At 40.0% G+C, this 25,047-nt stretch overlaps 1 long non-coding RNA gene across 3 annotated transcripts in view; it reads left to right on the forward strand.

The window, feature by feature from the left end:
* Nucleotides 1-25,047, forward strand: part of LOC113599321 (uncharacterized) — a 45,013-nt gene that overhangs the window by 4,715 nt on the left and 15,251 nt on the right. For all 3 annotated transcript variants that reach the window (XR_008294935.1, XR_008294934.1, XR_003420139.2), the window contains exon 2: nt 12,961-13,079. This is a non-coding gene — a long non-coding RNA (uncharacterized LOC113599321). The remainder of the gene's footprint in view (nt 1-12,960; nt 13,080-25,047) is intronic.

Here is a 25,047-nt window from a genome sequence, read left to right on the forward strand (position 1 = left end):
TAAATTAAAATAACAATTGCTAACAACTACTACAATTTGAGCATTTACTATGCTCTTGACATCTTGTGCTAAATTCCCTACATGCATTATTTCCTTTAATTCTCAGAACAACATTATGTAGTAATTAGTTTCACTACCTCTGCCTCCCTTTTACAGATAGGGACACTGAAGTTAAGTGTCTCTCCCAAGTTCACATTGCCTGAAACAGTCCAGGCAGTCTGATCGCACAGCCTGGGCACCCAACTATTATACTTGTGAGGACCATGGCAGAGGGAACAAGGTGTTTCATCTTTATAGTGCTATCATCGAATAGTAAAACTATTATTATAACACTTTGGGGACACTAGATACAGGCACCACATAAATGTAAATAAGAGACTAATTTTTAGTGTACTCTAAATACATTATGCATTTTTAAAACAAAAGCAGTAAAGGTGGTACTTGTGAAGAAAAGGGCAAATCTGTGTCTGAGGATGCAATGCTAAGCATAAAATTGCAAGTCTATGCTCTTGCTAAAGTTAGAATATCTAAGCTAAAAATAGAAATATACTCTCTATTTTGCCACCTCAAACTCAATTTGAAGTTTGATCCTCTTAATTTTAAACATCCCTTCCTTTTATTTCCCTGCATTGTACTCTTAAAAACAAAAAGATTTATTGAGATATAATTCACAGGTCATACATAATTCACCTGTCTAAAGGGTACTATTCAAAGTTTTTTGGTATCCCCACAGAGTTGTGCAACCATTGCTGCTACCTAATTTTAGAACATTTTTATCGTTCCAAAAAGAAACCAATACCAATTAACATTCACTTCCCATTCCCTCCACCCCCTAGTCCTAGGCAACCACTTATCTACTTTCTGTCTCATTGATTTACCGATTCTGGATATCTCATATAAATGAGATGGTCTTTTGCGACTGGCATCTTTCACTTAGCATAATGTTTTCTAGGTTCATTCATATTGTAGTATGTGTCAGTATTTTATTTCTTTTTATGGCTGAATAATATTCTATTATATAGATAGATGACATTTTAATTATCCATTTACCAGCTGATGGACATTTGAGCTACTTCTGTCTTTTTCCTCTGTTTTGCTGTTGTGAATATTTGTTTACAGGGCTTGTATGGACATGTTTCCATTTCCTATAATATATATATATATATATATGAATGGAATTGTTGGGTTATATGGTAACTCTGTGTTTCATATTTTGAAGAGTTAAGCTGTTTTCCAAAGAGGCTACACCATGTTACAATCACACCAACACTTATGAAGGTTCTAATTTCTCCACATCCTCACTAATGCTTGTTTCGTCTTTTTGATAATGGCCATCCTAGTGAATGAGTGTGAAGCTATATCTCATTGTAGCTTTGATTTATATTTCCCTAATGGCTAATGATGTGCTTTTCACATGCTGATTGGCCATTTTTGTATCTTCTTTGGAGAATGTCTATCTACATTTTAACTGGTGTATTTATCTTTTTATTATTGAATTGAAAGAATTCTTCATATAGTCTAGATTTCGAGTGCCTTATCAGTTATATGATTTGTAAATATTTTACCCCATTTTGTAGGCTGACTTTTCACTTTCCTGGTGGTAACCTCTACAGCATAAAAGCTTTTTATTTGATGTGCTCTTTTGTGAAGTTCAATTTATCTGTTTTTCTTTTGTCACTTATACTTTTGTTGTCATATCTAACATGGGTTTGTCTAACTCAAGATCACAAAGATTTCATCTATGCTTTCTTCTAAAAGTTTTAGATATTTTTTACAGTTTTAGCTTTACATTTAGGCCTATAATCCATTTTAAAATAATTTTTTGTTTCACATATACCCTTTCCTTTTAATTTAAGTTAATTTTGAATATGTCAAACCAAAAGGAAGAACTTTAGGAGAAAAAAAGATACTGTTATTATTCATCTTATTTTTTTTTTAATTTTAATGTTTATTTATTTTTGAGAGGGACAGAGAGAGAGAGAAAGAGAGAATGAGTGGGGGAGGGGCAGGGAGAGAGGGCTACACAGAATCCAAAGCAGGCTGTAGGCTCTGAGCTGTCAGCACAGAGCCAGACACAGGGGTCAAACCCACCAACCGCAAGATCATGACCTGAGCCGAAGTCAGATGCTTAACCAACTGAGTCACCCAGGTACCCCATCTTATTTTTTTTAAAAACATTTTATTTTGGGCATTATAATAAATAGCAAGTTTTTAGGTTTAATACATCCAATGAAGCTCCAAATGCATCTGTAAAAACCCCTTTGGAAATTGAAAATATAGTTCACACTTAATATTACATCTTCATTCTGATAATAAACATTTAATTCAACAATTATTTATTAAACACCCACTAGTGTGTCAAGCACTGTTCTGAGCCCTGAGGATTATGTGGTGAACAAAATAGGCAAGGCTTTCATTTTCATGGAGTTTACACACTGGAGGAAAGAAGCAAAGAGAAAACAAGTAAACAGATACATCACTAAGGTTATTTGCAAAGTGATAAGTACTGTGAGAGTGTAATGTGAGGGAGGGACAACTTTTTTGTATTGCATGGTCAGAAAGCCTTCTGTGCTGAGGTCTGAATCATGAGAAGACACCAGCATTGCAATGATTTAGTAAAAAAAAGAAGGAGGAGGAGGAGGAGGAGGAGGAGGAGGAGGAGGGAGGGAGGAAGAGGGGACTGAAAGCAAGAGACCAAGAGTTAGGAAAGAGCTTGTAGGTTCCAAGACAAAAAAAACAAGAGCAAAACCGAATATCTCTGAGTGTCTGTAGGCAAAAGAGCACAAGATTGGGATGGCAGACTGGAAGACAGATCTTGAAGTGAATACAAGGATAATTAAGACTGTGTATGCTTCCAGTTTCCTTTTTTTTTTAAATTTTAATATTTCTTTATTTTTGAGAGAGTGCAGGCAGGCGAGGGGCAGAGAGAGGGGGACAGAGGATCTGAAGCAGGTTCTGCACTGACAGGATGACAGTAATGAGCCTGATGTGGGGCTTGAACTCACAAACCGTGAGATCATGACCTGAGCTGAAGTCAGATGCTCAACTGATTGAGCCACCCAGCTGCACCAACCGCCCCCCACCCAGTTTCCTTTTTAAAGAAGAATCCTCAGCTAACATGGTAATAAAATTTAAAATTTAGATGAGGAAAATATTCTGTAATCAAAATTAGCATTTCTTATTCTAAAGAGGCCAAATCAACACATTCTTGAAATTCTGACCCACTACCTGAGGCATTGGGAGGCATTCCTACTTGATCCAGTGGGAACTCAAACATCATTTTATTTTTTTACTAAGAGAAAGCCAGCCCTCCTCCCCATACTCCAACTATTGTTGGCTTCTGTGAAGTGGATTAGAGGAAACGACACCAAAGATTGTTGGCAGAAGCTTTCTTCAATAGTGATATCAGATTATTTATCAGGAGTTACCGAAGAGCTGAGACAGAACATGTCCAGGTGTTATACCTAAAACTGAAAAATCAGAAGAGATAATTAATTATAAGCACAATGCTCAACCATAATAAGCACTTAATAAATGGTAGCTATTATCTCAATAGCTTTGGCTGATCTTCAGTGATACTACTCTTGATTGCTGGCCGGAGTCTCTTAGGTTTCTGTTGCTCCCAAAGCAAACAAATGATAAGGGTATAGGGAGATGAAGCCTCTGTCCTCCACAGGTAATGTTCACAGGTGGAGATTATGTGTAGAAAAATTTGGAGCAAATTTTGTATATGCAGAGATCACAGGTTAGGCAGAGATACAGGTGTGAGGGCTATGTGCGCTTACTGCCTACCACCACCACTGGGAGTTTCTTCCTTCCTCTAGTGCCAACTTTGTAAAAACTCTACAGAGCACTGTATTAGGTGCTTTAAATGTACTTTATTATCATATAATCAACTTTGAGGTAGGATTATTATCTATACTAAATATGAGACCAACAAATGATAAAACTGGATTTGAATTCAATTCTACTCAGCTCCCAAAACTCATGTTCTTTCCATTATGCTACCAGTACTTCTCAAATTTTTCCAACTAAGTACCCATAATACCTAGAAGGATACCATTTTTGAGGGCAATGTAGAATTGTCCTCATTCTTCCATTCTCCTCTTATCAGTCATTACATTCCAGCAGTTCTTCCTATATCCCGCAAACATCTCCTCTTCTCCATCTCCATGGCCAGCACTCCAGTGCAGACTATCTACGAGTGTCACTGTAATGGATGACCCTGACTTCATATTTCATCCTGGTCTGGATTACAGATCATATCATTCCTAGACTTGACAGTTCTTCCCCTATTACATACAAGATAAAGTCCAAAACCCTCAGCAAAGCACTGAAGGCCCTTAATAATCTGGTACTACCTTCTTTCCAGCCTCCCATCCCATGCACCCTAACCCTCAAACCCTATAAGACTAACTCACTCTACCCCATGCACATGCACATACTCCATATCCTTTCACATCCTGTTCCAAGAATTCTTGTGGCAAATTCCCTCTTATCTACCAGGTCTCCCCTTGAGTTCACTTCCTGTGAGAAGCCTCCTGACCCTTAAACATCATGTTCCCTTGTCCTACCATGTGCTCTAATATTACCCATTTCTACCCCCATTTGCACCACTCACCATGCTGCATTATCATTGTCCAATTTACCTCTTCCAGTAGTTTGTAAATATTTGCAGTGGGGTTGTTTTGTTTAGCTGTTTGCCCCCAGTGCTGTGCTTAGCACATAAATCTCTCTATTGAAGGAATGTGCCCCTTTTTCCCCCCACTAGATTATAAACTTTTATTTCTAGTGCCTAGCATACTTCTAGTTCCTAAATATCTGTTCAATGATACTTCATGCTTATTGAGCATTTACTATGTGCCTGGCATAATCTAAATAATATTTAGTGTGGATTAACTCATTTAAAACTCAGAATAACTGTGTGAAGTCAATGTTATCATTAACCCATTTTACATAAGGAACCTGAGACACAGAAAGGTTCAATAACAAGCAGTGTGACCTTGAGCAAGTAAATGGCAAAACCACCATTCAAACAGAGTACAGTTGATCCTTGAACAACACAGATTTGAACTATGCAGGTCTACTTGCTTGTGGGCTTTTTTTTTTCATTAAATGCAGTATAAGATTTCTTTTAAAAAAAAAATTTTAACATTTATTTTATTTTTGAAAGACAGACAGAGAGAGAGAGCAGGGGAGAGGGAGAGAGGGAGACACAGAATCTGAAGCAGGCTCCAGGCTCTGAGCTGTCAGCACAGAGTCTGACGTGGGGCTCGAACCCACAAACTGTGAGATCGTGACCTGAGCCGAAGTCTGACACTCAACCGACTGAGCCACCCAGGTGCCCCTTCATTAAGTGCAGTATAGTATTATAAATGTATTTTCTCTTCTTTATTATTTTAATAACATTTTTCTTTTCTCTAGCTTACATTATTGTAAGAATGAAGTATAAAAGACTATGCAAAATATGTGTTAATGGACTGTTATATTATTGGTAAGACTTCCTGTCAACAGCAGGCTACCAATAGTTAAGTTTGGGGGGAGTCAAAAATTATATGCAGATTTTTGACTACGTGGGGGTTGGTCCCTCTGACCCCTGAGTTCAAGGATCAACTGTAGTCTGGTTCCAATATCTGCACTCTGACGCTATGCCATGTTGCCTATATGTGTCTGTCCAGTGAGGGATGAATAAATAGAATCCTTTCCAGTTTCTACAGGAACAAAAGCCCAAGAGTCCTGAGCCTATTTAAGGAGGGATAAAGGAGCCTATATATACAAAGAGGTTCTTAATTTCTCATAGATTTCATTGCGAATGGTTGAAATAACTGTGAGAACTTCAGGTACGTTAGAGGTAGTATAAGCAACAGTGAGTTAGAGCCATCATGCCAGTTGTTGGCAGAGCCTCGTGCCTAAGGCTTTGTAAAGTTGACTCCCATGGTGGACTGCTGTGAGATTAAAGGCCCTCCTATCAAACCATCACCCCACTTCATAGCCTCGTGTGTGTGGCTCAGTTCTTAAGCTCTTTATCCTCGGTTTATCTATTAAACAGAGATATCATAGTTAGGATCTTTTAGGATTGTGGGGACTCAGTGAGTTAAGATATGTAAATCACTTAGAGCAGAGCATGCAATTAAGTACTTGAAGAAAGAAAAAGAAGGAGGAAAAAGTGTTTCCGCTTACGGAGGGTCAGTAACGCTAAGTGGTCACGTCAGTGGTTTGTGAATAGCTGCCAGCACCTTTTCTAAATGAGTGAAAGAGGGAGAGAAAGGATCCAGACTTAAGCCAATTCTTTGCTACTTTACATCAAGTTTGGGAATTAAATGTTAGGAAAGAGAAGGCCACTGTAAACTTTTGCTTAAAGGGAAAGGTTGGGGATAAAACACAAGTAAATAATCACCTTAGGGATTCTCCGTAGCTCATCAAGAAATGCCTGACCGTTTTTTTTATACTTAGAGATAGCTCTCTTTTGAGGAATTAAGTGGCTTTTAAAATTAGAGCTTGGGGGCTCTTGAGTGGCTCAATTGGTTAAGCGTCTGACTTCAGCTCAGGTCATGATCTTGCAGTTCATGAGTTTGATCCCCATGTTCGGCTCTATGCTGATAGCTTGGAACCTGGAGCCTGCTTTGGAATCTGTGACTCCCCCCCGCCTGTCTCTCTCTCCCTCTCTCTCTCTCTCTCTCTCTCTCTCTCTCTCTCTCTCTCTCTCTCCCTCCCCCCCGCCGCTAGTGCTCTGTCTCTCAAAAAATCAACGTTAAAAAAAAATTTTAATGAAAAAAATTAAAATTAGACAGAAATTTTCTAGCTCAAGGGGATACTGAATTCTGTTAATCCTTTTATGGCTATGTTTCCTCCTTTTCCTCAATCACCTTTTTACTTCCTTTCCTCTGCAGCTACAAATTTCCCTCACAAACTGCTTTTTCAGATACATTTCTACTAGTGAGCTCCCTGAGTTCTTTTTTGTTTATTTTGAGAGGAAATGGTTAAAAATGAAAGTAGAAGAAAACAGAGGAATACTCAGTCCCCTTGGCTGCCTGCCAGGAAAAATGCCAAATGTCAGAGGCCTTGATGAAAGCGACCCAGCCACAAGCACAAGGGATTGGCCCACCACAAGATTATCCTCCAGGGGAATTTATACCACAGCCTAAAAATTGGACGGCCTTGGGAACTTTCTCCTAATAAGGTCCTACAACTGGACCTGATAGTAAAATATTAAGCTTAAGCTCTCAAATCATTAAACAAGAGCCTGGGATCTCGGGTTATATGCAAAGGGTTTAGATATATGAATATTTTAATCTGTCTGGGAAGCCGGATAACACATTGGGGAAGCACAGGCCCTGGTGCCAGAAAGACCTTGGTTTGGATTCTGGCCCACCACTTGTCACCTTGGTGATTTTGCACAAATGGCTTATTCTCACCCAACTAGTATGTCTTAATTTTTAATATTAAGAATAATACAAGATCCACCTCAGAGGGTTGTAGTAAGGATTAAATTAAAAGTCCTAACACTTTTAAGTACCCTGCTCAGCAAATGTTAATTACCACGACTACTAGTTTTGCTAGCCCTCAACATTGACAGGTGGAAACGAATACCTCATACTATAGCTTCTAGGACCAGGCCACTCTTAGGTTGTTTTCATTATGTCTGCACCAGTAAGTAATCCCAGAGGATTTGAGTGGTTCTAGTAACTCAACCTTGAGTTTCTAGGGCAAAGGAAACCTAAAAGGGAGTAACTTGAATCAAGGACAAGTGATAGACTTCTTAATAACAGTACCTATTTGAACACCTAATACATTATTTTACCTAATCATCACAATAGCCTCTATGGGAGAATCACTAGAATTCATAAATAACGACACAGAAGCTCTCAGAGGTTTACCTACCTAGTCAGTGGAAGAATTGGGATTTATCCCAGAATTATCAAATACCAAACCTTCTCTTTCATCTCTGCTATAAAGTCTTGGAGCTGAAAGCTTCAAGACTTAGCAATGTATTCTAGAAAAGCTCAATATTTTTACTCAACTGAAGTGTGACAAAAAATCAAAAAGTAGTTCCTCTCTGCAGTCCCTTACCCACCTCAAGATCAGAATCTTCCTTAATGGTATGCTTCTTATAGACACATGCTTGATTAGAAGAAATTCTGAGCAAGACCCATTTTAATCATTTTAGAAAGATACCAAAAGACAGGACCAATACCCTGAAGCTGTTTGTCTATCTACATTTGGTAATGAATGCCTACCAACAGGACAGAGCTTGCAGGAAAGGCTGAGAGACAGAGCACCCAAGTGTAGAAATGGTGTGCCTCAAATAGAATAGCCCTGTGGCAGAATGTATTTTTTTTAAGATGAACACAACAATGTCTCATCCCACGTGCTCTTCTGCAATGTTATCTTGCAACACCCCAATATGAGGTGGAGTTCAACACACTTACCCTTGAGTCTGGGCTGGTCTTAATGATTTGCTTGACCGATCAAATGTGTTGCAAGTGACAAGACATATTGGGTCTTCCAAGGTTGTGTCATTAGAAGCATCTCAGCTTTGGCTTGGGTCTCTTGAACCACTCACCCTTGAAATAATCTCTCTGAGAAGCCCAGGCCATATAGGTAAGTCCTGTGTGGGGACTCCAGGTGACAGCCCCAGCAGAGCTCCCAGTTAACAGCCAGCATCAGCTGTCAGCCTTGTGAGTCAGGCGTCTTGAATATCCCGCCTAGTCAACTCTACAGATTACTGCAGCCTCAGCCAGAACCAGCTCCATAATTTGTAGGACTCAGTGCAAAATGACAATCCTGAGCTTCCTGTTCAAAAAATATTAAGAGATTCAAGACAGCAACAGCATTGAACCAAGTGTGAGGCCCTTCTAAACATGGGGCCTTGTGTGACTGCACAGGTCACATGCTGTATGAAGCCTGCCCTGGCCATGTAGTAGACACTGATTGCATCGAGTTAAGAGGCCCCAAGTGAGAACTTCCCAATTGAGCTTAGTCAACCCGTATAGCTTTGAAACACAATGGGACATTGTTATTCTAATTCACTATGTCTTGGGTGGTTTGTTATGCTGCAAAAGAAAATTAGAACATTCCCACAAAACACCTGTAGGTAGCCCTAGGAGAAAAAATGCTAAAGGCAGCAAGGCTACCAAAGCACCCTCTGCTCAAATACATATAGGAGGACGATTTTACATACAAAAACACAAAAAAATCTCAGATCCAGGAGTAAGGCTTCTCTGGGGTCAGAGAGACTTTTCTCATTGGGCAGATCCTGGGAGAAGGCAGGCAAATAGCTTAAAAGAAGAGGCATTACCATTAAAAATAAAAGTCACACAAAATATGAATGAAATTATACTCTGCTATTAGATTTATTGGAAAAATGGAAGAAAATTAAAAGCGAGGAAGCCAAAACACTTTGGTTATCTCTAAGGTATCAGGGAGAATGAGAAGTTTTCCTGGGGATGCATAACTAACTTTATTTTCTAAAAAAGTTAAAAAGCTGGATTCTGCAAACTATAGCTTAGTTCCCTCATTCTGGGCTAGATTCTGGAATAACATGTTAAAGGAATATTTTGTGAATTACTAACAGACGAAGAATTGATCACTAAAATCCCATACCAATTCATTAGGAACAAATTATGGTAGACACAGGGCTTGACACACAGTAGGTAGTCAAGAAATACTTGTTCTACGAACTAATTTTCTTTCTTTTTTGATGAAGTTATCACACATTTTGTAAAGAATTCAAGACACATAGCAACGCATTTCATGAATTCACTGATGGAAAAAAAGAGAAATGTGGGCCAAAGGATAGTGGCATTAGGAGATTACAACTGACTCAACAATCAATTACAAATGCTTTATAAAAGTCAGAAGAAATAGACCACCTGGCGTATGTAGTGTAGGGGAATTAAAGCATGGATTTTGATGTCATTGCTCTGCCATTTGCTTGTGGTAAGACCTTGGGCAAATTGCATAACCTCTCTTATTCTCCCTCTCCTCGCCTGAGTCATAACCCATGTGGGATAGGCATGAAGCAGTTAAACAGAAAACTCAGGTCAGTTGGCTATGTTCCACCCCCAGAGAACCGGGGCAGGTGGTTCCTCTGCCAAGGAGACAATTACAGTGTGAGGCGGGAAACAACCAAAGAGGAAAAGATTTTTGAGCAAGAGGAAAGTCTTCTGGGCAGTACTTGGCTCAGAAGACTGCCCTTTTATTTCAACAGACTTTAGATACAGAGATCCCTAACAGCCTGTCCTTCACCATAGGTCTGAGAAGAGTCACTGACAGTCTAGAGCCTTTGCAGGGATTTTGACGTGGGGGGAAGGGCACCTGGTATTTGTGTGTCTGTTCTATAACTATTAGGTACAGAAACAAAACATAAGAATAATATAAAATCAGCAACAGAAATACATAATTCAGGGAAACACCATACTTGAAAGACCCAACTTAGAGCAGTATTGGAGACTGAGTGAAGGCTCTGTGCAGATCAGCATTAAAAGAGAAAAGCAAACAATCCAGGGATAGTCTAGGAGGCCTGACAAAAGGACTGGGCCTCACGTCCAAAGCTCTCCAGTGCAGACTTTTTATATTATCTCCAAATACAGTTATATATTTGGTTGTCCTGGAGATACACTTACAGAATAGAAAGACGGTCATGTTCATGATGCAACTTTAAACTTACTAAACCACACCCCCTATGATGTGTTGTCAATTGATACTTTTAATAATATCAATAAATTTAGTAAGACAATCTCATCATTATTTTGTGCACGACAAAAATAGATTGCTTTTATCCTGTTAACAAAAGCGTTACTAAAAACCACGTAATGTAAGTAAGTGTGATCACAAGTTTTACAACCTTATTTTAGCATTTTTTAAAAAACATACTAGGATTCTCAAAATCCATACATGGCCTGTGCTTCTTTCAGTCTCTGCAAGAAGGTAGAGGAAAACCAGGTTCAGAATCATGAGTGTGAAAGTAGATGATTCAGGCAGGGTAGCATGGACACCACTCCCTGGCTGAATTTCTGTAGAATCAGAGATTTGTCTTGAAATGTTGGCCTTAGCTTTATGAGTAACCATTTGTATTGTTGAAGGTGCTTTGTCTGTGAACACTAGTTTTTACTCTTTAAAAAGAGAAAGATGTTGAACTTCATGATCTCTAATATATTTTCCTTCTTTAACATTTCAATGCAGCTATTAATATCTGAGTCGGGAAGCGTCCCTATCCAAAACATTTGGAGCCAGAAGTTTTCAGAATTCAGAATTTTTCAGTTTTAAGAAAGGCAGTATGTGCATAGAAAGTATATTGTTAGTCTAGTGGGTTATACAGCAGAACTGTAATTGTAATCAAACATTAGTTCTGCAGTAAAATGTATGAATATTCATAGTAAGTGGGAAATAAAGGCTATAAATAGCTATATAACATGTGAGCTCAGTTCAGGTTTGCCACTAAATGAATTCAGGTCAGGTTAGGTCTTGCCAGGAATGAGTTACAAAACAAACAAAACAAAACAAAACAAAACACCAACTTTCAGCTTTTAGAACTTTTCAAAAGCTTTCTGAGCTTTGCAGTTTCAAAAGATTTCTGAGTTATGCAGTCAGTACCACCCTAAAGGTATATCTTCATAGCAAATGGAATTTATGCATGTCTAAGTATGTTTCAATAATATTTACCAAACTGTACATTGTTCATGTAGAATGTGCCTTGTCTTTGCTTTTTCATCACTGATCTTTTTTTTTTTTCCCTTACAAAGTCCCAGGGTAAAAGAAATCCTTCAAAAAAGGAAGAAGGAAGGTAACTGGCAATTACAAAACTAGTTTTTCATTTATACGGATAACACATTATTTTAAAATATCAAAACATCAGTAATTTCTTGGTATATATATTTAAATCTGAAATTGAAGCATTTGCTTTTTGAGATGTATCGAAAGAATTATACACTGCATTAAAATCTCAATTCAGACAAAGGTACATGTTTACAAAATGTTTTGATCCTATCCCTCCCCGTTTAAAAAGTCTTCCAAGGTTTGTTAGCTTTGTTGTAAATTTCCATTTCCATTTCTCAGGTTTCCTGACAAGTTGGCAGTTTTCTTATGTTTGTTAGACCTTTGTACTCCCCCCTTCCCCTGCAGAGTCTGTTTTTGTCTGAGCGGGTCCTTTTAGAATGCTGGGTGGGGAAAGGGAGGGTGGGTGGTGGGTGGAGGAGGTTGTACAGAAAGTGTATAGCTTGGTGGTCAGGGAATGGAAGAAAAGGGGATTAGGAGATGTGATGGGGAAAGATGCAGGAAGGTGTCAAGTCAAATTCCTGTCCTTGCCCTGGAGCCTAACCACCTTCCTTTCCTTAGTTCTGCCTTTCCCTCAATACTCCTTCCTTTTTATCTTCTAGCATCAGCTCCATTTTCTCACAGCCTGACTCTACCACACTTCTAGGATAATTTATTTTAAATGGGATTTTCCCCCTAGGGATAAGCATGCTACCTGGAGAAAGGAAAGTCTGAAGTGTAGAGAATGCCTACTCCTGGACCTTGGTCCTTCCCACATGGAAGAGCATATAGGACAGTGAGGACATACCTCAACCAAGTGCAGAGATACCCATCTTGTCATTTTACTCTGGTGTTGTAATCCTGCAATTGTGAATATTCATCATACTCAAGAACTAGAATTCGTCATCTATCTCCTAGTAGACCAGAGGAGACTCTGCTAAGAAAATCCCTGTAGGTTTACTCCAGTCTCTGTCTTTGCTAGTCTACACGGAAAAAGAGCATGAGCTTTGAAGTCAGACTAAGACACCTTGGAGTAGATATTTAGCCTCCTTGATCCTCAGTGTATTTCCTGTTTAAAGTGTGGACTAAAAATACCTACTGCCTGTAAATTGGTATGTGGTAGAGGTAAAGAATGTAGCATGCCTAATGTAGTGGTGATGTGTACTAAATGCTTAATAAATACAATTTCCCTTTTTCTCCTTATAGGAACTTGTGGCCCCAGCAAACTGACGGAGACGTTAGAGAAGATAGAGAAAGGATGGAAGTTGATATGGGCTCCTGGAATTTCAGGTCTGCTTAGCAAGAGCTGAAGAGAAAGTTGACTGGTACATGTTTTTTTAGATATGAACCGTGTTGGAAGGGGAGAAAGGGACAATTTACTAGAATCTAATTATTTTCCCCAGTTTATCTGATACTTTAGTCATATCCTTTGCCTCTGTCTCATTGCTATTCTCTTCATGACTCTTCTGACAGAAACATGCCATAGCAATAAAGTATAATCTGTGTGGTGTTTCCTGAAAGCAGTGGGGAGAATGAGGTCAATGGTTAGTGACCAGGTTAGAATCAGATAGACTTCTTTACAGTCTCAGCTTTGCCATTTTTTGGTGTGGCGTGGGGAAATCTCAGTCTCCATTTCATCAGCAGCAAAATGGTATAAGCTTACCTAACTCAAAGGGTCATTAATTTGTTTATAAGTATTTTTTTCTGAGCACTCATCATGTGCTAGGTACTGTATTAGATATTGAGGATAGACAGTTAACAAAACGATCCCATTCTTACAGACTTTGCATTCTAAGGGGAGACACAGAGGATATACCAAGAATGTAAATACGTCAGATGGTGACTAGTCAGATGGTGGCTATGAAGAAAAAAAAAGCCAGATAAATGGACTGGGGGTAAGGGAGCAGGTTACCCTTTTATATAGGGTGGTCTGAAAAGCCTCTGTAAGAAAGTACCCTTTGAATAAAATCTGAAGAAAGTGAGAAAATGAAGTGTGTTTTAGGCCATTGTGAGATTTAATGAGATAATGCTGATAAACTTAGCATATTATCTGGAATACACTGGGCACTATATCAGTGTTAGTTGCTTATGTTATTAAAGAAGGTATTTCATTACAGTGAAGGCTACAGGTAGCTGAAAACCTTTCTAGTTCACCCTAACACACTCCTGAGGGACCCTTAACCATTATGAAAGACAGGGGTGATGGCTCAGAGGACTTCATACACACACATTTTATTGCTGGCAATAAAATGCCAATTGTGTAAACAAAAGTATTTCTGTAGGAGTGGGATATTTTAAGCTAGCAGAAAAGAGAGTGTGGGGTAAGAGAAACTCTATAGGGTAGTCTTCAGATTCATATTCTCTGTAACAAATATTCCCAACTCTGAAGTTTGCAGGTGTACACACATATTTCACCTCATCAACAACAATAATGGCAATGATGACATTAATTATGCCATTTATAGGTTTGTAAAAGCTCTTCTTTCAAAGACCTCAAGTGTTTTATGTACGTGACCTAACTCACCCTCACAGCTTCCCCAAAGACAGGTCTAGTCCCATTTAATAGATGAGGAAACTGAACTATAAAGAAGCTAAGTCACCTCTTCAAGGTCAAATAATTACCTAGACAACTCTGATCTAGATCCAAGACTTAATTTTCAGGTTAGGTCCCTTTTTGTTTGACTCTTCATCTTTCTAGATGTCAGAGACTATAAGGTGGGTGCAATGGAAGGAAGCCATGATGCCAGGATGTCAAAGTGCCCACCCTTTGCTCATCACATAGTTAGTGATCAGTAAATGTTGTTTTTTTTTTTTTTAACTCTTTAAGAAGGGGCTTCTTTAGTGCTACCAAAATATTAACTATCTAGCATACCTCTCAAAGTTTGGTTGATGGAGAGAGCCCTAGTTTAGAAACACCCATATACGTAAATACTGACATTTGGCTTTCCTCTGTGAAAGTCAACAGGAACATAACAAGGGCTCTCATTTTTTGTTGATCATCTTCTCTGGGGTAGGCCTTTTACATATGTTATGTGTTATGTAATCCTCACAACAAAATTTTTCAGGAAAAATAATTGACCGTATTTACAAATTAGGAAACAAAGTATCCCAAAAGTTAAATAATTTATCTAGTGTCACATAGCTTATATATGACAAAGCTGGGATCAAACCCACATCTCTCTGACATCTAAGTCTTGATATCTTCTATAAGGCCAGACTGCCAATTCATAATGCCTCACTCAAATTACCTGCAGTCTGATGATCCAGTGTGAGTCATTTATGACCCATTTCTCCCTTTACATGAAATATTAGCAAAAGAATAAAATCAGCAGGTAAAATTTGAACAGTACAATTTTGCTGTTTTTAAAAAATCCTCTTAAAAGTTTAGCAGGTTGGTATATGCAGCTAAAATTTGGAATTTTGAAAGTTCTGTCTGGATTTTAATTATCTAGTCCATCCCTTTGCTCATCAGCAAGACCAATTGGTAGTTTTCTAAACATTTCAGTGCACTTCTTTTTCCTGTGTCAGAGATAGTCTAGTTCACAGGCAAGCACCTCTGGAGATATGAGGAAGGAATGAAATCTTGGTTTCAGTGACATCAAGACCTTCTCAGGTGCCAGAGGCAAGATCTTGTAGATCTATGCTATTGACTTGGGAAAGAATTTCACTTATAATTTAATCATCTGAATCATTCATACTGGTAAAGTGATGACATAAGCAGATAAATTATGTATATGTAATCTCTTATGCAACCATCAAAAAAGATATACAAAGAAGTATACTCAAAAACACTACAGATAAATAAAAGTGAAATTCTTCAAAACTTTCAGGTAACTCATAGGAAGGCATTAAAAAGAAAACAGAAATGAGACAGAATAAAAAGGATATAAAAATAAAATGGCAAACTTAAGCCTTCATATCAATAATTAAACATAAATGGTCTAAGTACATTACTTAAATGACAGAAATTGGCAGAGTGGATTAAAAAATGTAATCCAGGGACGCCTGGGTGGCTCAGTTGGTTGGGCGTCCAACTTTCACTCAGGTCATTATCTCACAGTTCATGAGGTCCAGCCCCACATCGGGCTCTGTGCTGACAGCTCAGGGCCTGGAGCCTGCTTTGGATTCTGTCTCCCTCTCTCTCTGCCCCTCCGCCACTCATGCTCTATCTCTCTCTGTCTCTCAAAAATAAATAAACGTTAAAAAAAATTTTTTTAAAAAGGTAATCCAAATATGTTGTCTGTAAGGAACTCACTTCAGATATGATATAGGCAGGCTGAAAGTAAAAGGGTAGAAAAGATATGTCATATAAACATTAATCAAAGGAAAGCATGATTGGCCATATTAATATCAGAAAAAGTAGACTCCAGTAAGAAGAAAACTAGCAAAGACAGAGAGGGACAATATATAATGATAAAAGGAACACTATACCCAAAAGACATAACTTATTTTATTTTATTTTATTTTATTTTATTTTATTTTATTTTTTAAGACATAGTAATTTTAAATACGTATGCACCAAACAACAGAGCTACAAAATATGTGAAGCAAACCTGAAAAACTGAAAGGAGAAATAAACTCACAATTAAGGTTGGAGGATTCAATATACTTCTCTCAGTAATTGATAGGATACCTAGACAAAGAACTCAGTAACACAGTAACATCAGCAAATAGGATTTAATCAACATGTATAGAGTATTCCACACCATGACAGTAGAATACAGACGCTTCTTAAGTGCCAGTGGATTACCTACCAAAATAGACTATATCCTATGATGCTTGCCATAAAACAAACCTCCACAAAATTAAAAGAATTGAAATCATACAGAGTGTGTTCTCCAGCCACAATGAAATCAGCTTAGAATAACGGAAAGACTACAGAAAAATCTCCAAGCACTGGGGAAACAAAACCCATCAGATTATCCCTAGGTTAAAAAGGTAGTCTTAAGAGAAATGAAAAGTTGCACTGAACTAAATGAAAATGCAATATATCAAAATTTGTGGGACACAGCTAAAGCAGTTCTTTGAATGCTCTGAATGTTCCTTTAGCAAAACACAAAACTTTCTGTTTTAAAACCATTCCTTCTAGGGGTGCCTGGGTGGCTCAGTCAGTTAGGTGTCTTGACTCTAGGTTTCAGTTCAGGTTTCTTACAGTTTCATGAGTTCAAGCCCTGCATGGGCTCTGTGCTGACAGCATGGAGCCTGCTTGAGATTCTCCCTCTTTCTTAGCCCCTCCCCTGCTGGCACTTTCTCTGTCTCTCTCAAAATAAATAAGCTTAACAAAAAAAAAAAAATTCCTCCTATATCTTTTTCTTTAGATTTGAGTGGACAATATCTTATTTTTTATGCCCAAATCTGGCTTAGTGCTCAGTAAAAGTTGCTTGAGCAAATGAATGACTGGATAGAATAAGCTATTTAGCAGAATGGAATTGAGGCCAAACCAATTTCTGCATGGGATTAATTAGAAAGTGTATATGCATGGTAGGTGGGGCCTTACACAGTGGGAGCTGCTGCACAGACACGGTTCTGAGCAGCTGCCTAGTTTTTCTACCAGGAGAGCTTCCTTGGATTTATAGTTGCCAAAAGTGGCATTTGCCTATGAACAACAAAAGTAGAGAAAACTCAGCATACCCAATTCCATATCTCTGCCCTCAGTAAAAGTAATTTCTTTAGTTAATTAAATCAGATTTGGCCTTCTCCTTATCATTCTACCTCAACTATCCAACTTTTCTCGCCTTTTCCTTCATGCCTCTGTGAATAGAAGGGCCATAAAGGTCATCTAGTCCAGCTTCCCTTTCAATAACTGAATATCCTGTAGTCAGTACAGGGGTGAGCTGCCAGTTTTTCTCACAATTGACTCAACTCAACTCTCTTGAAAAGAACATCAGTGAGAATCCAAATGTAAGGCGTAAACTCAGTAATTGAGGAAATGACCTAAGAGAGAGTCTGTGAACCTTCCCCTTTCAAAACAAGTGTTTCTACTAAACACATAAAGGCAGACTTATTCTGGAAAACTAGTTAAAGTCAAAAGATGGGAAAATGTTCCAAAAGTTTGAGTATGCTAAAATCACTCAATGGTCTTACATGTTATGAGGCTGGTTCTATTCCTAGGGAACTAAAAGTATGATAAAATCCCTAATTATACACAGGCTTGATGATATATTTCCAGGATTATGTAGATGTGTTTAAATCTTATCCCCCCCCCCCCACAATTGATAATGTGAATTAGTTGACATATCCTATATGCTGTGTAGTTACACTTCTCAATGGGAAAGAGTAAATGGCATTCTAGTTTTTATATATGTCTCTTGTGAGTTTGGTAAGCTAGTCTCAGCATTTGATCTTACCATGGTGAACTTGTAATTCAATTTATGAGCCTTTAAAGGGGAGAATCCTTCCTGGAAATCTAGTGACTCTAACTAATTAATGCCACCATTCTAGTAAACTCTCTAGATGGTCAACTAGCTTGCTTGGCCAAGTCATATCTGACTTTACTCCAGGCCTTTCCTTTCAGATGACAAGGCCCTAACAAAAGATCACACTGCCTATACTTGACTTCTGCTAGAGAGAAGGGACTCAGTATTTATGTGTTGCTTTCTTGGACTTCACTTGGTGCCTTTAGAAATGCTGGAACTTGTCTTCTTTTCCTTTTCTTCTCCTTGATCTTTGTTGTATCCCTTGGGGCTATGATGAGAAACTTCAAGTTGGTTTAGTTAAGCCAATGTTAAAAACCTAAAATGGCAAAGTAAAATCAGACAAAATAACCAGATAGTAGCAACAATGTTCTTTTTTCTTTTTCTTTTTCTTTTTTTAATGTTTTTTTTTTTTTTTGAAGGAGAGAGAGAGCGTGAGCGGGGGAGGGGCAGAGAGAGAGGGAGACACAGAATCCGAAGCAGGTTCCAGGCTCTGAGCTGTTAGCCCAGAGTCCAACGTGGGGCTTGAACCCACGAACCGTGAGATATTGACCTGAGCGGAAGTCGGAGGTCTAACTGACTGAGCCACCCAGGCGCCCCAACAATGTTCTTTTTTCTCTTGTGATAATTAAAAAGAAAGAGAAGTACAGCAGTCATCACCCCCATTGAAAACCTCACCAGAGGGGCAATCCCAGGAAATCCCTAGGAGCCTCCAAGGATGTATAGCTGTAAGTCAGCAGCAGTTACCCTCCGACTATGAAGCCAGCAGGGCTGAGGGCTGACTGTATGTGTCCTCGAAGGCCTCATTCAAGGTGCATAAGACTGGTTTTTAATAGTGTGTGCAGTCTGTCAGGATACTGAACTAAGAAGGGTAAGACCGGTGGGACTTGTTTGTCAAGGTCCTAAAATGGGAATTTTCCTGGTTATACACACAACAATGAATATGAGCAACATTAATAGTGGCACGAGTGATGAAGTCAAAAGCTTGAGTCTTGGTCTGCTGTAATTATTAGACAACGTATCCCCAAAGTAGGCTAACAGGGTTCACATTTCTAACTTAGAAACAGTCTACATCTCATCTTAGCTTTAAGATGTGTATTTGGCTCAAGTTAAATTTTGCCGAAGCTCATTTTGCACTAATTGCAGAGTGTTTATACCTTGAGAAGGTTGTGGGTAAGTTTATAGAAAATGTGGATTCCGGAGCTAATATGTTCCAAACAGCTGCTTCGAGGTGATGATTGAAAACTTCAGGTCCCTCAAATAGACGAGTGTTTTCTGCATTTGAATTTTCTCCTCCCCGCCCCCCCAACCTTTAATTCCTGTTGAGATGCTGAGATAGTCTGAATTTGGAATACTCAACAGCACATCTGCAAGACTAAGTGTAGGCCTTTGAGCATTTATAACTGCAGCTCCTAGAATAATAACTGTCACAAGATGACCACCAAGGCTTGACAGACTAAGCATCTTCCCCAGTTTGCTTCCCCTGTTATTCCATGAGACACCTTCACTTTATTCACCCTGGCTTAAAGACAGGGGCTAATTTTCCTCAGCTTCGTCTTTTCCTACCCTCCTGTTGATTTTGCTTTGGAGCCATTTTGTATCTGTCCCTGCCTCTTCATACCTTCTCCTAGCATGCTTTACCTTTCCTGTGAATCCTTGCAAGAGCCTCCAAACTAAAGGAGACATCGACTGTTAACAGTTGTTATCTCTGAGCTAGAGATCAAGAGGCACTTTTATGTTCTTAGTTATACATTTATATAGTTTTTGACACTCTTGACTGGCACGAACTGCTTTTGCAATCCTAAAAAAATTTTTTTTCATTAAAAAAGGATGTAGGGAAGTGACATGGTATGCAGAGAGGCCTCTTAGATGTGATGTTACAGGAGTGGGATAGGAACATTTGAGAACAAACACATTTCTATAAGTTTTTCTCATGTAACGTAACCCGGAACCAAACTCCGGGTAGCTAAAGCAGTGCAACCATCTTCTATAAATAGTCAGAAACACTCAGTCTGTATCCTTATACAATATCATCTGACAGACAAGATGGAAAAGGCATGTTAGTCAGGAACTGAGAGAAAGAGAGGGGAGGGAAGGAATGAGGAAAAGAAAGTCCTAAACAGCTTATAATATAAATTAGTTCTTAAAGGGACTCCTCGGTGTTAGACCCATGTAATAAGAATGGGTTTTTTTTGTTTGTTTGTTTGTTTTTCTGAGAATTATTGCTTAGGCTCACTGGTTTATGATTCCTGAGGAGAGCCAGCTTGCTCTTCTGACCCACCTCCCCTTTAACTATCATGGGTGCTATTTATAGAGCTCCCTGTCCCGGGAGTGAGCTGCCTGTCCCAGGGGTCCAGCCCCAAGCAGGCCCTGTGTACTCTGTGACACGTTCTCCTGAGGGTACACAATTTCCAAGACTAGCCAACAGCTGCTACTAATTTTTACTAAGAAAGGCTAACACAGCAAGGGAGAAGACAACATGAGAGACTCCTGGGTAAAATGGTCTTCTGGCTTCCTCACTTCTGGTTGGATCCAGGCTGGACATGTAGTGCATCAGCTTCTCATGAGCCCAAAGCCTAAAGGCTGTGGGGGGGGGGGGGTGGTGGGGGCCTGTGTGTTACTCTTCTCTTGGTTCATCTTCCCTGCAATTAGTTCTTATGGGGACTCTGGAATTAGGCCACAGGCTTGTGTTTGCTGAGGTATGGAGAGGGTTCTGGAAGCCTTCACCAAGCATGCCTTCACTAATGAGCACCTGCCTCAGTAAGAATACATGAATTATAGGTACAGTGAGCAGGAAACTAAGAAAACAAGACACAGTCAACAAATGCCTGGTGAATGACTAGAAAAACATGGTAGTCAAAAGCACAGGCTCTGAGGCGGACTCCCTGGGATTCAAGTCCCACTTACGTAGCTGTGTGACCTTTGCAGAGTTGAAGCTCTGTGGGGAAGAATGCCTAGTTTCTAGTCCAGACTCTGTTTAATAACTGAATGTGCTGGGTCAAGTCATTTCACTTCTCCGGGCCTCAGTCCTGTCATCCATAAAGTGGGATAATTATACCTGCCTTGTCTACCTTACAGGGTTGTCAGTGGGATCAAATGAGATAATGTCATAAAAGCCCTTTGTAAATTAGAATATACTATACAAACGTAAGCTATTATTACATTTAATTCTAGTGACTAGTAAATAATAAAGTGGTGGAACCAACAATCCCATTGTCACCAACTTGAATCTTACAGAGCAATTTCCCAATTCCACCCACTCTACCTGCTAGGCATTTCCACCTACCTACCTCCTCCCATGACTTTAGTCAAAGACAAGAGAAAGAGAGTACCATAATAATTCCCCTAATTAACTTTCTCAATCAGAGCCCTATAAAAACATATCCAAAAGAAAAAGGGAATGCATTGCAGAGTGTGTACTGTTTCTTTTAGGTAACCTCTCTAATCCCCCAGAGATTTTAGTTCCATTTCTTTGTTTCAGTGCTCCAAGTCTGAAGTTATTTTCACACTGCTCTTTGGGGGCGCATCAGCAAGCTAGGCTTTGGGTCTTCTGATTGCCACAGTTGGCTAGTGAGCACACACAGGTTGTCTTCCCCTCACTTTCTACCATCTGAACATTCAGGTGTTAAAGTAGATGACCCATTGATCCTTTCCAGTCCTGAATTATAGACCTAATTCATTGGGTTCTCTGACTCCTTCACCCGCTCCAGACAACTGTCTTCAAACTTTTTGGTATTGGGCATATGTGATTTATGCCGGAGTGAGATTAAGAGCAAAGGAAAAATTCGCAAACAGAGCTATCACAGGAACTACTTGCCAAGCTTCTTTTCAAATCTTCTTCCCATCCCCTCTTACGGCTCATCTCTGGAGTGGGTCAAAAAAGCCCTTTTTAAAGAGATAGAAGCCAGAATGGGAGGTTGGAGTGGATATAGAGTGAGAAACTGGATCAGTTCCTCAGCCCCCATTATATTTTCTGCAGTTTGGGCAAGTGAATTAACTCTGGTCTCAGTTTCTTCATCTTTAAAATGGGGCTAACACCGTATTTACTTGCCTTAATTACGTATTTACTGCCTTGTTGACAGGCCTGTTGTTAGGAATAAAAGAAACTGCTTAACGTCAAAGCACTTTGTTGTTATTGTTTACAATACAACAGAGATTGATTCTGGAATCTGAGGGCATAACAGGGCACTTAGATCCAGGCAGACTGTAAACCAAAAATAGCATCACAATTGCACAGAGCCTAGAATAAAGCATTACTAGCTGCCTACCCATCCTTCCCTTCTCCACAGCAAATTCTTCCCAGGACCTTTGTGTTGAGTTAGTTGTCAAATGTTCCCATTCTCAGATGATTCAGGCTCACTTTCTTTAAAATGTCTCTGATGTCTAACACATAACCACCACTGTGGTTTAGAAAGCTCTAAGCAGAGCTGTGGAATTTGGAACTGCTTCCCGCAGCTAAGCTCCATAGGTGCAAGACACAACTGTCAGCCGCTTCTCATTGCAGATCAACTTGATCCAATTGCACTGACAGTGATGGGCCGAATATAGGCCAGCAGCAGGGGCTCACATTGGCTAGGGTAAGCCTGCTCACAGATGTGAGGAGGACTAGCTAGGACAAGTCACGTCACCACTTAGCCTAATTACCCTTAATGGGTTTAGAGCTGTCTACCTGGAGGAAGGGAGTAACTTGCAAGGTTCTGTGGACATGTTTTTCTCTTCTCACTCCAGTCTCTCCCCTGGGTGATCTCACCCAATTCTCATCCTTTTCCAATGACTTCTTCTGTCTTCAACTGAGATATTTTACCTGAGGACTAAGCTACCGTCTATTGGCTGGTCGTGTAACTTGGATGTCCCACTTGTACCTCACACTCAACAGGCTGCAGGTTGATGTCCTCGCCCACGCATCCACAAACCAGCTTCTCCTGTCCTGGTGCTTTCCCTCCAATGAGCCCCATCCTAGGGAATGACCCTTTGCACACCCAACTCTCCAAACAAAAGGATGGCCCTGACTTCTCCCTCTCACAGTCAATCTCTGATCAGCCTTAGCAGTCCTACTTCCTAAATATCTCTGGAATTCATCTCCTTCTCTTCATCCCTGCTGCCACTCGCCTAATTCAGGCTGTGATTATCTTTTTGCGTCATGTATTGCAAGAGCCTCCCAACTGGTTTTTCTTACTTCCATTCCTGTCCCCGCTCTGATCCATATTCCACAACAGGGATGCTCTGAAGACTGCAAGTCTGATCATGCCACCTGTTCCCTTGCTTAAATGTATAAAGAGCTTCCCAGTGCTCAGAGAAGAAAACTCAAGCTCCTTGACACAGTCTTCCAGGCCCTGTGTGATCTGGCCCACTTCACATCTCCAGCCTTAACCTCTTACCACGCCCTCCCTTTCATCCCATGTTCTGTTCCAGTGGCTCTTAACCCGGGCTGCACATTAAAGCTACCTTCTTTAAAACATACTCAAGCTTGTAAATCATCCCCAAGGCTGGGCTCTATCCAAGACCAATTAAGTCAGAACCTCTGGCAGTGGAGCCCTACTCGGCTGCACCTCATTCCCGTAGAGCATCATGCCCTCGCTCATCCTTCATCCTTTGCACGTGCTCTTGGCTTTGCGTGGAAACTTTCCTTCAACCTTGCTTCCCTTCCTGCCACCTGGCTGACTCATTCATCCTTCAAGCCTCACTTGGGGCATCGCGATGTCCTCCAAGAAGCCCTCTCCAAGCCTGGTGCTTTGAGTGACATGTTGTCCTCCATGTGCTTCCAGATAGATCACCCTGTACGTTCCCTCTGGCAGTAGCACCTGTCATACTGTATCATTCTCACTGGAACACTCCAACTTTGAGCTCTCTGAGAGTGGAGACTGGACCTGCTTTTTCTCACCCTGTATCCCCAGCATCTGGCACAGTATCTGGCACATACTATGTGCCCAGAGCATTTGTGGAAATAATTAGTTCATTTTATAAAGTCACCCTGCTTATTCCAGACTTGCCCATCCCTCATAGCAGGAGGGTCAACAGCCATATCCATTTCTGAGTTCCTTTATTTAGTCACTTATAAATTCTTCTAGCAAATATTTGACAATCTGGTATGTGATTGGCATTAGTCATCCTGAAATACATTGGACTTCTGCAAATGAAAAATTCCCCAATCTGGGGCCTGAGACCTATCTGCGGAGAGGCTAGGAAAGAGTCTCACAATTTCAGATTGCCTAGGTCCCAGAACCACAGCCGGGAGACATAGGCAGCTTCCTCTGTGCTCACTCTATCCCTCTTCCATACAGGGAAACAGGCCAGGAATTACTCATGATTGTTTCCAAGGATTGCCTCTCTGGATTCCTGAGAACTTGAACAAGAAATGCTAAAAAATTGAAAGGATTATAGTAAACCATGAACTGATGATCCCAAAGGATAGAAACTGGTTTCTTAAGCATCGTGTAAGTGAAAACACAGGTGAACATCACTCCAGCCCATGCTGCCCTGGGGGGTCTCATCCCCTGCCTCTAACAGCTTTAGAGGCCCAACTGTGGACCCCAGACAGTCACAGCCTGAAGCCCATGGGTTGGTGTGCAAGGTTCCCTTGGAGCCTGGAAAATGCTCAGCTTTTCTTCAGCCCACACCAGGCTGGTTCTGTCCAGTCAGAATTCTGCATCACCACCAAGAAGACCTGGCAAGGTCCTAACTTCACCTCATATAAATGAACCAAGGAGAGTACAACTAACCAAATAGGAGTGAAAGGGGAAGAGGAGAAGAAAGGGAGGGGGGCAGAGACCAAGAAGAAACTTTTTTTGTAATAGTGATAGAAATGAGACAGGCTACCATTGAGCACTTTTAATGTGCCAGGCTTTGTGCTCACTTCATCCTCACAAAAATGCTCAAATTC

Source organism: Acinonyx jubatus, chromosome C1, assembly GCF_027475565.1.
Source record: "Acinonyx jubatus isolate Ajub_Pintada_27869175 chromosome C1, VMU_Ajub_asm_v1.0, whole genome shotgun sequence".
NCBI lineage: Eukaryota > Metazoa > Chordata > Mammalia > Carnivora > Felidae > Acinonyx > Acinonyx jubatus.